We start from the raw sequence: 12,898 nt of genomic DNA, 5'->3' as shown, positions 1-12,898 counted from the left end.
CCCTGTTTCACCCCTCTGTCCCATTCCAGCAGTAAACTCCAGCACAGCCAGCATCCCATAACTAGGGGCAAGGTGTGATGGGTGGACCCAGGCAGCACAGCCAAAACACAGAAATGTCCCCATCGCCTCCAGGCTCTTGATTTATGTGGGTGGGGAGCTGTCGTGTGAGACAGATGAGAGCTTCATGATGAGGGCCAGTTCTGTTGCGAGGGTCAGTGCTATTTCGATGGCTTCAAGATGCTCTAATTATAGTGCTGGGGTGGCTGGAGGCTGCCAGGTGAGGAACGGGAATATAGAGTCCTCCTGTGGCACAGGAACCGTGTCGTAATACTGCTTATTTCTTTGTTCTCGGTTGCTTAACCGACTCAGGGACAAAACCTTGAGGAAGGAAAAGCGACTTTAAGCTTATAATTGAGCCCCAGGAATGCTGCATGTATATATAATTAGACACTTAGGAAAAAGTCAAGGAGCCTCGTGTTTATTACGCTGGCTCCGTCTCCCGTGCTTTTGGCACAGGGGTTTTTCAGCTGAGCTCCAGGCAGTTGCCTGAGCTGTTAAATATCCTTCACCAGGATAAACAGCCGAGGAAGCCCTGCAGCTCACTCGAGCTCAGTGCCATTGGTGTCTCTTCCAGAGGGCTCAGGCAAGTACATGACTTTATATATACTGAGCTATTCCTCTCTGCTACCTGCTCCATGCTCTGCTTTGCCTCACTGCAAAACCACTGCGGGGTTGCGCTTTGGTGTTGCGGGTTCTCTAGCAGCTTTTCCCTTGGGTTTTATGCTCTGATTTCTCCTGGTGTGCTCTCTTGGAACAGCCAAGAGAAGCCTTTGGCAGTAGCTTCTCAGAGCTGTCCCCTGCCCCGGGGTCCCTGCGGGTTTTGGGGTGATCAGGCAGACAACCCCAGCACTCAGCTCTGCTGCTGGCTTCTGCAAGTTGCTTTGGTGCCTGCTGCCTCAGTTTCCCCTGCTGGGAAAAAAATAAATAAATAAATAAATAAAATAAAATAAAATAAAATAAAATAAAATAAAATAAAATAAAATAAAATAAAATAAAAAGGCAGCACAGAGCTAGCTGAAACAGGGTGAAACACGCTCAGGGACTTTGATGAAAACAGCAGTCAGCTATGGGAAACAGATTCCTTGCTATCACTAATAATCCGCCTCTCGGGACTGCAACCCCTCCCTTCCCTGCAGCAGCTTTCCCCATGCCTTGCTGCGCCAGGGTCTCCCAAATTACTCCAGAGATCCCCATGCCCTGTGACACACCTCCACTTCTCCTGTACTTAAGCAGCCTCTCCTCCAACTATCTTTTTCAGAAACTCAGAGGGGCACAATGCCTTCTCTTTTCTTTCTTTCTTTTTTTTTTTCCCCCCCAAGAAACTCCCCTTAGATGCTTGCTGTAGGCTTAGGATCCCTCCCCTCCTTACCTGCAGCAGTCAGGGCACTGCTGCTGGGAGCCCTGGGAGCACATCAAATGTCTGATAAATCAGTGATTTCCCTAGCTATTCCCACCTAGGGAACATGATGCTTGTTCCTCTTTTTTATCTTCCTTCTTTTTCTTTCTTTTTTTTTTTTCTGTAGTTGTCCAAACAATCACACCATGCGTTGTGATAGTTTCTTTCTTTCTTTCTTTCTTTCTTTCTTTCTTTCTTTCTTTCTTTCTTTCTTTCTTTCTTTCTTTCTTTCTTTCTTTCTTTCCTTCCTTCTTTCTTTCCTTCTTTCTTTCCTTCCTTCTTTCTTTCTTTCTTTCTTTCTTTCTTTCTTTCTTTCTTTCTTTCTTTCTTTCTTTCTTTCTTTCTTTCTTTCTTTCTTTCTTTCTTCCTTTCTTTCCTTTCTTTCTTTCTTTCTTTCTTTCTTTCTTTCTTTCTTTCTTTCTTTCTTTCTTTCTTTCTCTTCTTTTTCTTCCTTCCTTCCTTCCTTCCTTCCTTCCTTCCTTCCTTCCTTCCGCTCTTTTTTTCTTTTTTTCTTTTTTTCTTTTTTTCTTTTCCTTTTTTTTCTTTTTTTAATTAGAGTAATAAGGAGCTGGGAATCGATATCTGGTGTAATGCTAGTGCACTGGAGAAGTATCAAGGACACTTTGGGATCTGTTTGTTGTACCACTACTCAAGATGGAATCAATAGCCTAAAATCGGAGACACTGAAAACAATATAGTGTAAATGCAGCTAAAATCAGATACACTGATACCCTTTAATTCTAGCCAAGACTGTGTTTAATCAAAACCAGGCTAAATTTATCCCAGATGTAACTCCAGCAACTGCAGTAAACATCAGAGCAGAAAGGAGTTGAGCCCCTTTTCTCTTCCTTACTGACAAACAATTTATGGAAGCTGCAAAACTGCTGATGCAAGCACAAGTACAAGAGGGCAGAAATGCACAGCAGTCCCCTCTCAGTGGTCACCATGGCTGCTGGGCTTCATTCCAGTCTATTTACAAATTATTAAACATAGTGACCACAGCTTCATGTTTTGAAATCAGGAAGACAAAGAATCCATTTTTATTACTTTATTAACCTTTTTTATATTTAGCCGAGTAATAAAACTACTCAACTGTGTGTAGAAATCTCGATTAAAATTTGCCCTAGCTCCAAGAGGCACACAGACAAATGCTCCAGTAGTTATCTAAGTTGGTTTCCTGGTAAAAGCTTTGCTCTGCTATCAGATTCTGCTGTGCAGTACATAGATCCCTACTTTACAGGCAGCACCATTTCAGGAGGTAGTTTGAAAGCTTTCGGGCTCTCCCAATGATTGCTTTGCTTTTCTTTCACAGCAATTACAGCCCCTTCATTTAATTTCAATGGAAACTTTAGTGTTTTAGACCTTGCCCATGCAGCTGAATGATCATCTCTGGATCTTATTTCCAGTCCTCAGGAGGACCGGTTTTGATGACCTAGTCTGATTACAGCATCTTTGACAGCTTTAAAGGAATTTGCTCGGGGGAAGACGACAGCTGCTGCTCTGATGAAGGATTTTTCTGAGCAGGCCTCCCAAGCAAGACGTGTCAGCATGAAATGCTGCCTACGCTTTTCATCATGACCAACAGGTATGTCTAAAAAAGGTTTTGTGTTCTTGCCAGCTTAGGCTGGTGTGGAGAAAGCCTCTATCATAAAAACTGCTTCACCTGCTTTTGTCCAAACTCTGCAGCTTCTTGGCTTGCTTTTCCTTACATTTTATGTTCAGCCTCTCTGGAAGCTGAGGTCCAGACCTTTAGTCTTCTGTAAACTGGCATTGCTCCTTTGGTTTATAAAGTCTCTGGTGCAGGTACAGCCTCTTCACCAACATCTGTAACTCCTGTGTTGCCCTGGTCTTAAACAAGAGTAATGAAAATGAGCATATTATTTATGATCGATAATAACCACTATTAGGAGCAGCAATAAAGTTTATTTGCAGGCTTTTTTGAATAGAACCAGTACAAAGACAATATGGGAAGCTGCTCCTCTAGAGCCTGTTTTTTCATTAGTGTTTAGAATAACACAGGTAACAGTTCAGATCCACCCCCCCCCCCCAAAAAAAAATACACTTTGTACAGAAAGGAGGTGTGAGCCTCTCCCAGTGCATGGATCAGGAAAGCTCTATGTACCTTTCCTAGAGCCATTCCCAAACCCTGTAACTACCTTCCATTTTGCTCATGTAAAGTGTCTAGAGTGAATGTGTCATTATTTAGGTAGTTTTGCAATAGAAGATTTTGACAAGTATCTGAAATGCATAGTTTTATATATGCATCCTGGAGCAGCTGCTTTACCTTTGGGGAGAGCAAATTAATGAGTTCAGATACAAAAGGTTTGGTGAATCTTTTAGGTCGTGCACACTCCTTGGGCCAGAGCTGCTAGCGTATAGTCTGTTGGACAGAGCCAAGATTTGGGGAACTCATCCCCAAGGCATCACCACCCCTGATTTCATGCAAAGAAACTCCCCTGTTAACAGGTGGCTCAAAGGACTGAGGGCTGCTTCGTACATGGGACCACTGGCTTCTTCTCTCCAGGGCTAGTCCATCTCCTCTGCTAAACAATGCCTCACATCCAGCTCTGGGCTCACAAGTTTCAGTGACATAAACTACCAGTTCCACCTCCTTTAATTCCTCTTCTTTTTTTTCACCTCCCTACACTTCTTATTTAAGTTGTACTTCTCTAGAAAAAGGAGAAGCAGTGCTGTTTCTGTGTCTTGTGAGTGTTTGATTTCCACTTGGTGAATGCAAGGAGCTGAAGCTGAAGCAAGGAACATCCTTTCAAAGATGGCAGGGTTTTTTTTTGCTCCGCAAACCCCCACCTTTGATCAGCCTGACACTTAGTAAGTAACTCAGTAAGAAGAGATATTCTCTTATTCTTGTCTCAGGGGTGCTTTTTGGATGTTCTTTAGCTGAGGGACACTTTGTGCATCCAAGAAAAACTTACAGGCTTCAAGAAAGCCTGTCTCTCTCTATTTGCTCACCTATCAGAAACAGGAGAGGCACCCAGCATGGGGCTCACCCATGCTCTCCAGGAGCAACCAGGTCTGCAGCACTTGCTGCCACCATGGCAAGTGCCAGGTAAAGTCACTCAGCACATCCCAGAGGAACCTAGGCCAGATGAAGAGTGGGCAGGCTTCAGGGCTTAGAAATGAGAACCAGGTGTCCTTGTGCAGAGATTGCTGGATGTGAGGAAAATTCATTTAAAAGAAGGAAGTGTGAAGCAGACAGATACTTTCTTCACTCATGTACTGCAAGCAGAGTGTATTATTCAGAAGATTATGCTGTGTGTCGGTGCATTGTGAATGCCAAAATGCTGGAAATTCACTAGTTGTAATATGCTAGTGATAGCAGACAAGCCAGTGGGAATATGACAGATGAAATTACTTGGCTGCTTGGCAGAAGCCAGTAAAGCCAGAGTTCGAGAGAGCAGAGTGCCAACCTCACAGGCAGACTGTGCCCCTTGCATTAAAGTGACTTCAGTCACAGGAAAATAAAATTTATTGCCCTAATCAGGCAAGAAACTTGATATCTGTGTTTTGGATTCAATGGTTCCTTGCCCCAGTCTTTGTGTTTCTCATCACTTCATTTAACCAAAGAGCAAATGTTATACACATGCACTAACAAGTTTCCATTCACTGCAATATCTTTGTAGGTGTGTAAGTGGAAAGGCAGCTTGACCCAAAGCGCCCTAACAGATATGTTTTGCTTTTAATGGAGATTTATCAGTCCCACAGATGTGAGTAGCAGAGATGAAATCCTGCCTGGGTTCCACATGCAGAACTCTTAATTGGAATCAGCAGCACCCATGGTTGTACAATGGGGCAAGATCAGATCTCCTCTAATGCTCTTTTAAAGCTGATATAAAGATTTGTAGGGCAAGTATGCCATTCAAATAGAAGGAAACTGCTCTGTAAAGACTTATACCATCCCTTACTAATAGTATTTTTTGTTTTGTTTTGGGATGTCAAATACATCCATCAGGGAAGCTGACACAATTTTCCAGCTCCAGCACTATTAATGCAGCAAGTGACAAAGCTTGCCAAATCTGGAAGCATCAGGAAAAGGTATTTCAGTCCCATAGTCTGAAACTCAGGGCTGATGAGCTGGAGTCAGGAGAGCAAGAGAGGTCTTTTTCTGGTAAGGAGGAGTAGTGGCATCACCTTTCCATCATATTCACTTTAGAGCTAGAATGACTCTTTTGTGGTCCAAAAGGGGTCTAATTTTTTTCCAGCTCTCCAATACACAAGGAGAAATATCAGCCCTAAGTAGAGAGCATAAGGGCACTTCAGCCTCCATACTTGTCCTAGAAATGTTTGCTGCACAAGGTGTAATCCATGCATGAGAAAATGCAAGGCACTGAGCAGGTTTTGCTTGCATTAGGGAATAGCTATGTTGTCAAAATCATGATAGAACAAGAGCTCAGTTTCAGTCCTTCTCCCTTCAGACACCAGTAATTCACAATCTCTATAACTGTCCTGTGAAGCTGATTCCTTTCCTTTGCATTTACCTAGATTTAAAAGAAAAGGCATTGTAATGTCCACTCCTTCATTGAGGTGCCTGTTTGAAAGGCTTATACATTTGAGATTACGAAAAATATGCTGATGAAAATAAAATGCTCCATATTAAAAATAAAAATAAAAATAAAAATAAAAATAAAAATAAAAATAAAAATAAAAATAAAAATAAAAATAAAAATAAAAATAAAAATAAAAATAAAAATAAATGAAAAAGATGGTATGTTGAAAAAGAGTTGGTTCTTAGCAACATACTAATTTAAGGTGAGAGGCTTTCTGTTCCTATCGCAGACCAAATTTCTGATAAGAATTAAGTAGAGAAAAGTAGAAAAACAGAGAGGGCTCTAACTATTAACAAGGCAGCTAGTAACAGGCTGGTAAAGCTACTAGCAAGGGCATCTTCTCATAAAATCATCAAATGGCTTGTGTTGGCAGGGATCTTAAAGATCATCCAGATACAACCCCCCTGCCATGGGCAGGGACACCTCCCACTAGAACAGGTTGCTCAAAGTCCTTTATTTTAAGGATCTGATCCAAAACTGTCAGGGACCAAGGCTGGACCCAGTTCCACACTCGCCAGTCCAAGCCTGTCCTGTTCTTAGCCACCCTTCTGTAAGACACCAACTGACCTGGCACAAGCAGGTCCCCCCCAACACTCCTGCAGACATGCTAAAGGATGCTCTGCTTGGAACAAAACCACAATTGAAATCTTCAGCTTACTTGTGCAAAAAATAGCTGGCTTTCAGCCTGACTTATATATTCTAATGAGCACAAGTGTTCTTTGATCTACTGTCTGAATTTTTCCTTGTTTAGTTTCCTTGTCCCAGCTTAAATTGAGATCCAAGTGAATATAGGTTCCAGAAGCACTTGGCCAGATTTGGAAATTGTACCAATTATTCTTTGTTAAAACCGTTTGTTTTACTCTGAAAACACCATCCTCCAGGGTGTGGAGAGGTGGAGGAAAGAGTCTCACACGCTAATTACAAGAAATTAAATCCAAAACAAATATCAGCTTTAATAGACTTTAATATATTTAACATTACTGTAAAGTGTCTGCCAACGACAGCAGGATTTGACACTTGCTTTTTATATTCATCATGCAGTATCACCATCCAAGCTCCTTCAAATTCATGCATATTTCACTCATTTGGGCTTTTCTCATGCTTCGATCCATTATTCTCTCCAGTTTTCTGTTCTCCTTTCATGTCACTAATCTAATCTAATCCCCTTCCAAGGTGACACCACAAATGGAGCTCAAAAGCATTTACATCAGGGCTTTCAAATCATCTTATGCAGTGATGCCTGTGTCTAGGTGCTTTATGATTCCCTTGGCTTCTTCCCTTCCCACCGCTGTAAGTCCCACTCGCTGCCCTTCTCAGGACCAGTCTGGCATTAACAGCTTCCAGGTTTCTAAAATCCATTCAGAACAGACCATGGGCCTGCAGAAATCAACGGGAGCCTTTTGATATCTCTTGGATTTAGACAAGGCTGCTAATCCCCATTTTAGGCTATATCCTGCAATTATCCTAGTCTGATTTCTCTGCTGGTCAAAACTCACATGAGTAAATGAGGAATCATTACAGAAAGCCCCAGTCAACACAACAGAGAGCACAAAGTCATTGCTGCTGAAATAAAGCTACTGAAGATAATTCTGCTTTTGCTGTTTCTGGGGGTTTTTCTTTTCATTATATATTTATTTATTTATTTATAATTTTTGGCCCCTCTTTTTATTTCATGCCAGCTCAGCCATCCACCTGCTGGCTGTGGGTTCATGCTTCTCAGCCATCTCCTGGCTGGTGGCAGCCCTGCCATCAGCAACCACCCAGTTGCTTTAAGGAGAGGTTTCAGTTCCACTCCTTTTTGTTGCTAAAATATGATGAACGTGTGATAAAAGCTGACTCAGAATGACCTCACTCACTTCAGCTCTGTCTGTCTCCCACATTCAGCATCAACAGGGCTGACTGATATGGAAACACTGAGCTAACAGCAGTTATTAGCATTCGGTTACTTGGTAACTCTTATTCAATCAATACATGTTTTACCTTTTAGATCCCAGTGGCAGGATGAACAGAACGAAGGGGAAAACCTCAGGTGGAATAAACCTAATGGTTTATGGGATATTTCCAAAGTAAAAATGCATGTTGAATCACAAATAATGGCTTGGCTGTAATCTCAGGAGTCTAATTATGAAATGGATGTGGAATCATTCTGTAATTATTTAGAAAGTTCGTTTCAGCAGCACAGAAATTCTCTCTTTTTGCTATATATCATCACAAGTACATTGTGGTTGTTTGTAACATCTACCCAGAAAGACCCATGAATAAGAGAGGCAATTTTAAGAGATGGAGACAGATCCATGCCTTTATAAATCAATGGATTCATGCCAAGGATGAATTAAGACCAGGTTCCTCAACAGAGTTAAATCATTTCTAGCCAATTACAGCAGAGCAGAAATCAGTCTGCCCTGCACTTGGGACCTTCTCACCACAATGCAAAATCTTGCTATCTTGCTATGCATTTTGCATGGTGCTTGTGTATTTGCCCTGGAGAAGAGCTCAGCTGAAAAACCAGAGCAAGCTCCTGCACGCTGTAGATTTGGAACTGGTGCTGCAACCCCAGGTAGATGATCAGCACCCCAAGGTACCTGCTACATCCACAAACACAGCCAGGGTGCTGGCTTCAGAAGTAAATTTTGTTGTGTTGGATCAGACAGCTACATGTGATGTGACCATGACAAATCTAATTTTGGCAAATACTGGCAATCCATACCTGCATTTCCTGGATAAGTAGCCCCAGGTCTGCCTACCTGCTTCAAAGGGGAATTTACAGCTATAGGTCATTAGGAAAACTGCAGGGTAGAAATATATAAATGCAGAAGAGACTGTCTCTGTGGGAGAATAACCTTGTAGTTCCTTCATATAGCACCACAAGAACTGGAGATGCTGTGCTTTGGGCTGAACAAACTGCCCTTCCTGGGGGACAAACACACCGGGGTACACGGGACTCTGAGCATCACAAGAATTAGGGATTATATGAAAAGATAAACTGATTGCTATCAGTGCACCTGGCTACACACATATGACCATTCATTGCTCTGTCTCCATTGTGCTTCATGGCTGACTTTTTTCCAGTTCCTCAGAAACACCCCATTTTGGAGTGACCATCAGAAGACAGGCTAACCAAGACCCTTCTGTCATGGAATGCATATGGAAATGCACAGTCCAAAGGACTGATTTTTGTCTTGAGGTTGGAATTTATGCAGTGCTTTCCTTTCTGGAAGGTCTGAGGAGTAGAAACAGTGCCGTATGACACCTCATGGGTGTTCTGCACATTTCAGCAGTAAATCTGCTTCTCCAGAGGCAGAAAAAAGAAGAAGGAACACAGCTAATGATGCTCTGTGGGGCAATTCACCTTTTTATTTCCTGATGTATTCCCTGACTGGTGGAAAATCACTCTTGGCAAACACAAAACTTACCTTGCTGCCAAAAGGTGCATCTCTAAATTATTAATCAAGAGCACACAGAACCACGAAAGGTGGAATATTGAACAAAGGCTCAATTGACACTCTGGAAGTTGAAGAAGATATGGAAGACTTCCTTCTAATTTATTTATTCCTTTTCTGTTCTGTTATCCTGATATGCTGCTTCCAGTTACCATTGCACCCTGCACTGTATGGTATTACGTGATTTTGTTTTCAGATTGTTGGAGATAAAGTTACTTCATTATTAATATATATGCACTGTGCATATCCATAAATATTGAATATATATGTGTATGTAAACCTACTAGAAGTGTTAATAGTTAAGATAAACTAAGTCCATTATCACAATGAGTGACTATTTCTATGACCCTATTTGCAATAAAACCAGATTCAATGATATGAGAAAATTGCTAGGTTTCAAAATAATTGAACCAGGCCAGACGAATCCCCACAAAGGCATCATTTACAAAGTACTTTGCTTGTCTAAAATATTTATTCCTGCAGAAGGAAATGGAAAAAGAGTTCATATGGTTACACAGCTATCCTCTGAGCGTAAAATTGTTTTATCATGTTATGTTTATTTCCTAGACATCTTCCATTGGGGTGTTGCACGAAAATACTGGCTGTGCAGTTAGTTCCTTTGTGTGGACTGTTCGTACTTATTCACTGGGAAGTCAATCATGTTTTGTTCAGGCTTGTTTTATTTTTCTGCTGAGCAAACAGTTAAGCAACTCTTTTCTTGTAAAAACTTATTTGCATATACAATGTGAGCCATTCAAAGTCGGCACAACAGATATTTAACATGTCTTTGCTTTCTCTCTCATGTAACACTGGAAGTAGTAGAGTTTGTCCTCAAAAAGGGGGATTTGCTTATTAAGACTGCAGTATATTGGTCACGCTTAAGGGCTCCATCAGTAGTTACAGATCTTTTCAGTTTGTCTCGTATTAAAAGCCTGGATAGATTTTTACTATTAAATGGTCACAGCAAAATGCTTCCAAGCAATCTACAGACAAATAATTTCTCCCAGCAATTATCCACTGAATAAATCTGAATAATGAATATGTTCACAAAAGTCACTATGTATTTGTGAACAATTAGCAGAAAGAAATAGAGGTGACACTCCTCAGCTAACAATTCATTTATGAATTCTTTGTCCAGCTTTGGTTCTGACATGTGTTGCGAGAAATGAGATCAAAGCCTAGATGAAAAATTACTTCAAAAAGGAGGGCAATGTTAAGGGAAATTCTTCCTGCTTCCAGAGCAGAAATTGTTCCAGTATTGTAACTATTATTTTTTTACCAATGATTTCAGAAACTAGGAAAGTTATCTTCCCCGAATTCTTCACTTCATGCATGAAACTGTGCTTTATTCCTAATCTATATCCAATTTTAGGTGGTTAAATTGCAATCAAAAGCACTTAGCAGGAATGGATCCATCCCTGTTATGAGATTTGAACTCCTGACATCTTTATCCACTGGAACTTGAGTGCCCAGGTAACTACAAATTATTCAAGCATTTACAACTATCACTATCAATATAATTAACAGGTTGAGGAAAAAAAAAAAAAAAAAAAAGCAAAAAAAAAAAAAAAAAGCAAGAATGGTGCTATTAAATGATCATTCCTAACATTTAGATGGGAATCTTTCATTAAAATATTTATAAGATGCCTAATATTTTTTCAATCAAATTAATAGAAAAAAAAATGTACTTGAGGGGAATCTCTGGAACTGAAAAGAGTTCTGACATTGAAAAGTACAAATGAGCCATTTAGAATTAAAAACAGACAAACAATCAAACAAAAACCAACAACTTTTCTTCTGGGGGTTTTAAAGACAATCTCAAAAAATTCTGATTAAAAAAAAAAAAAAAGGCCTTTGTAAAAAGGCCTTTGTTTTCAATAAGATCAGATTCATTGAAAAAGATAAGAATAGGGTTTCTCATTCAGGTCTAAAAGATTTAAAAGATTATGAGCTCTTTGCCTCTGTTTTCAGGAATAAGAGGCTACAAAAGACCTTTTTTATGTGACTTGATGTATGACGCTAGTAAAAATGAATGAGACTATTCATGTAGGGTAAGTGAGAGGGAGATGAATATTAGGCTTTGACTTCCCTTTTCCCACCTCCACCTGTATTTTTGGCCACAGTAGGCATATAAAATCCTTCTTATATTATTTAGTAGCAAGTGATTATCATGATGGGAGCAAGGAGGAACCAGATAAGCTGGAGGGTCACCGTTTGAAAGGTTTTGTCACCTCTTTGTTTAGGATCTACCATGAGCAAAGTTTTGAAAAATGACTTTTCCCTACCAAAAGCTCAGCTTAGATATCCCAAAAATAACCGATGTGAAACACTTGCAGGACACACCAGAAAGGGGATTTTGAGAACGTTTTACAAGCCTTGCAGCTGTGAGCCGGTTACAGCATGAGGAAAAGCCCTCCAACACACCAATGTACAGGAAAGAGAAGGTAAGGTGTTTTTGTCTGGGAGGTTTTTAGATACAGTGCATTCAGTGAAATGCCCCAGGCCAGTAAAATGTGACTCCCTCCATGCTGACACTGCTTTCAGTGATGAAAAGGGAAAGGGTTGAGGACAGCAGGTCTTCCAAGCATCAAAGACCCATGCAGAGACTGGGTCTTGGTGCCAGTGGCCACATCTTGCAACCCTTGCTTCACAGGGTAGGTGAAAAATGATGGCCTGGTCTAAGCATGCACAGCTGTAACAGAGAACAACACTGGGGTCTTCTCTGCCATTTTGCAGTGAAGTCCCTTGTGAAAGGAGCAATGCCAGGGTCCCACCTTGAGACATTCCATCTAACTTGGAAAATTACACAAAACTGGATTTTTTTTAGACAGTTCACGGCAAATAAATAGCTCCAAGAAAAGAACAACAACAAAAAAATCCTCAAGCTTGTGCTTGTAGAGACAATAAACCACCATATTTCAGCAGTCATGGCAGGTATTTCTGGCTGGAAATTGTATATTTAATGATGACCAGCCTTCAGCATTTGACAAGGGGCTGTTAAAGCCTGTTGAACAGTAAATCACCTCTCTTCTCTATCAATAATCTTATTATAATATCTGTAGAAATGTCTAATGTTCAAATCTCACTTTATTACTATAATAATGGATCTAATTTGTAAGACATATAAAGTGAGGCCATAACTGTGCTGGAGGGAGATATATGTGAACCCACTACATCTATAACATTTCCTCATGGCTTTTGTCCACATAGTTCTGAACAAGAAAAGGATTAAAAGTAGTGCCACTTGCAAGTTTTTTGAGATCAGGAATGTTTTCAGGAAAGGAGACCAACATCATCATGGAAATGCAGTAATCATTATGGAAAGAACAGCCTCGACTTTACATTTACGCATATAAATATGTAGGTGTTTATCTGTGATTTGCTCCATTCAGCCTCTCTCCAGTTGCCAGGAAAGCCCTGCTTTCCAGCTGCACAAC

The 12,898-nt window shown here is 40.7% G+C and overlaps 1 long non-coding RNA gene across 1 annotated transcript; it reads left to right on the top strand.

Moving 5' to 3' along the window:
* Positions 1-2,887: 2,887 nt before the first annotated feature.
* On the top strand, positions 2,888-11,860 carry LOC309878542. Its single transcript, XR_014317574.1, has 3 exons — positions 2,888-3,041; positions 10,834-10,934; positions 11,798-11,860. It is a non-coding gene; the product is annotated as an uncharacterized lncRNA (long non-coding RNA).
* Positions 11,861-12,898: the final 1,038 nt, after the last annotated feature.

This window comes from Aythya marila, assembly GCF_965140915.1.
Source record: "Aythya marila genome assembly, chromosome: 5".
In the NCBI taxonomy this organism is placed as follows: Eukaryota; Metazoa; Chordata; class Aves; order Anseriformes; family Anatidae; genus Aythya; species Aythya marila.
This window is presented reverse-complemented; position numbering and strand designations above follow the sequence as displayed.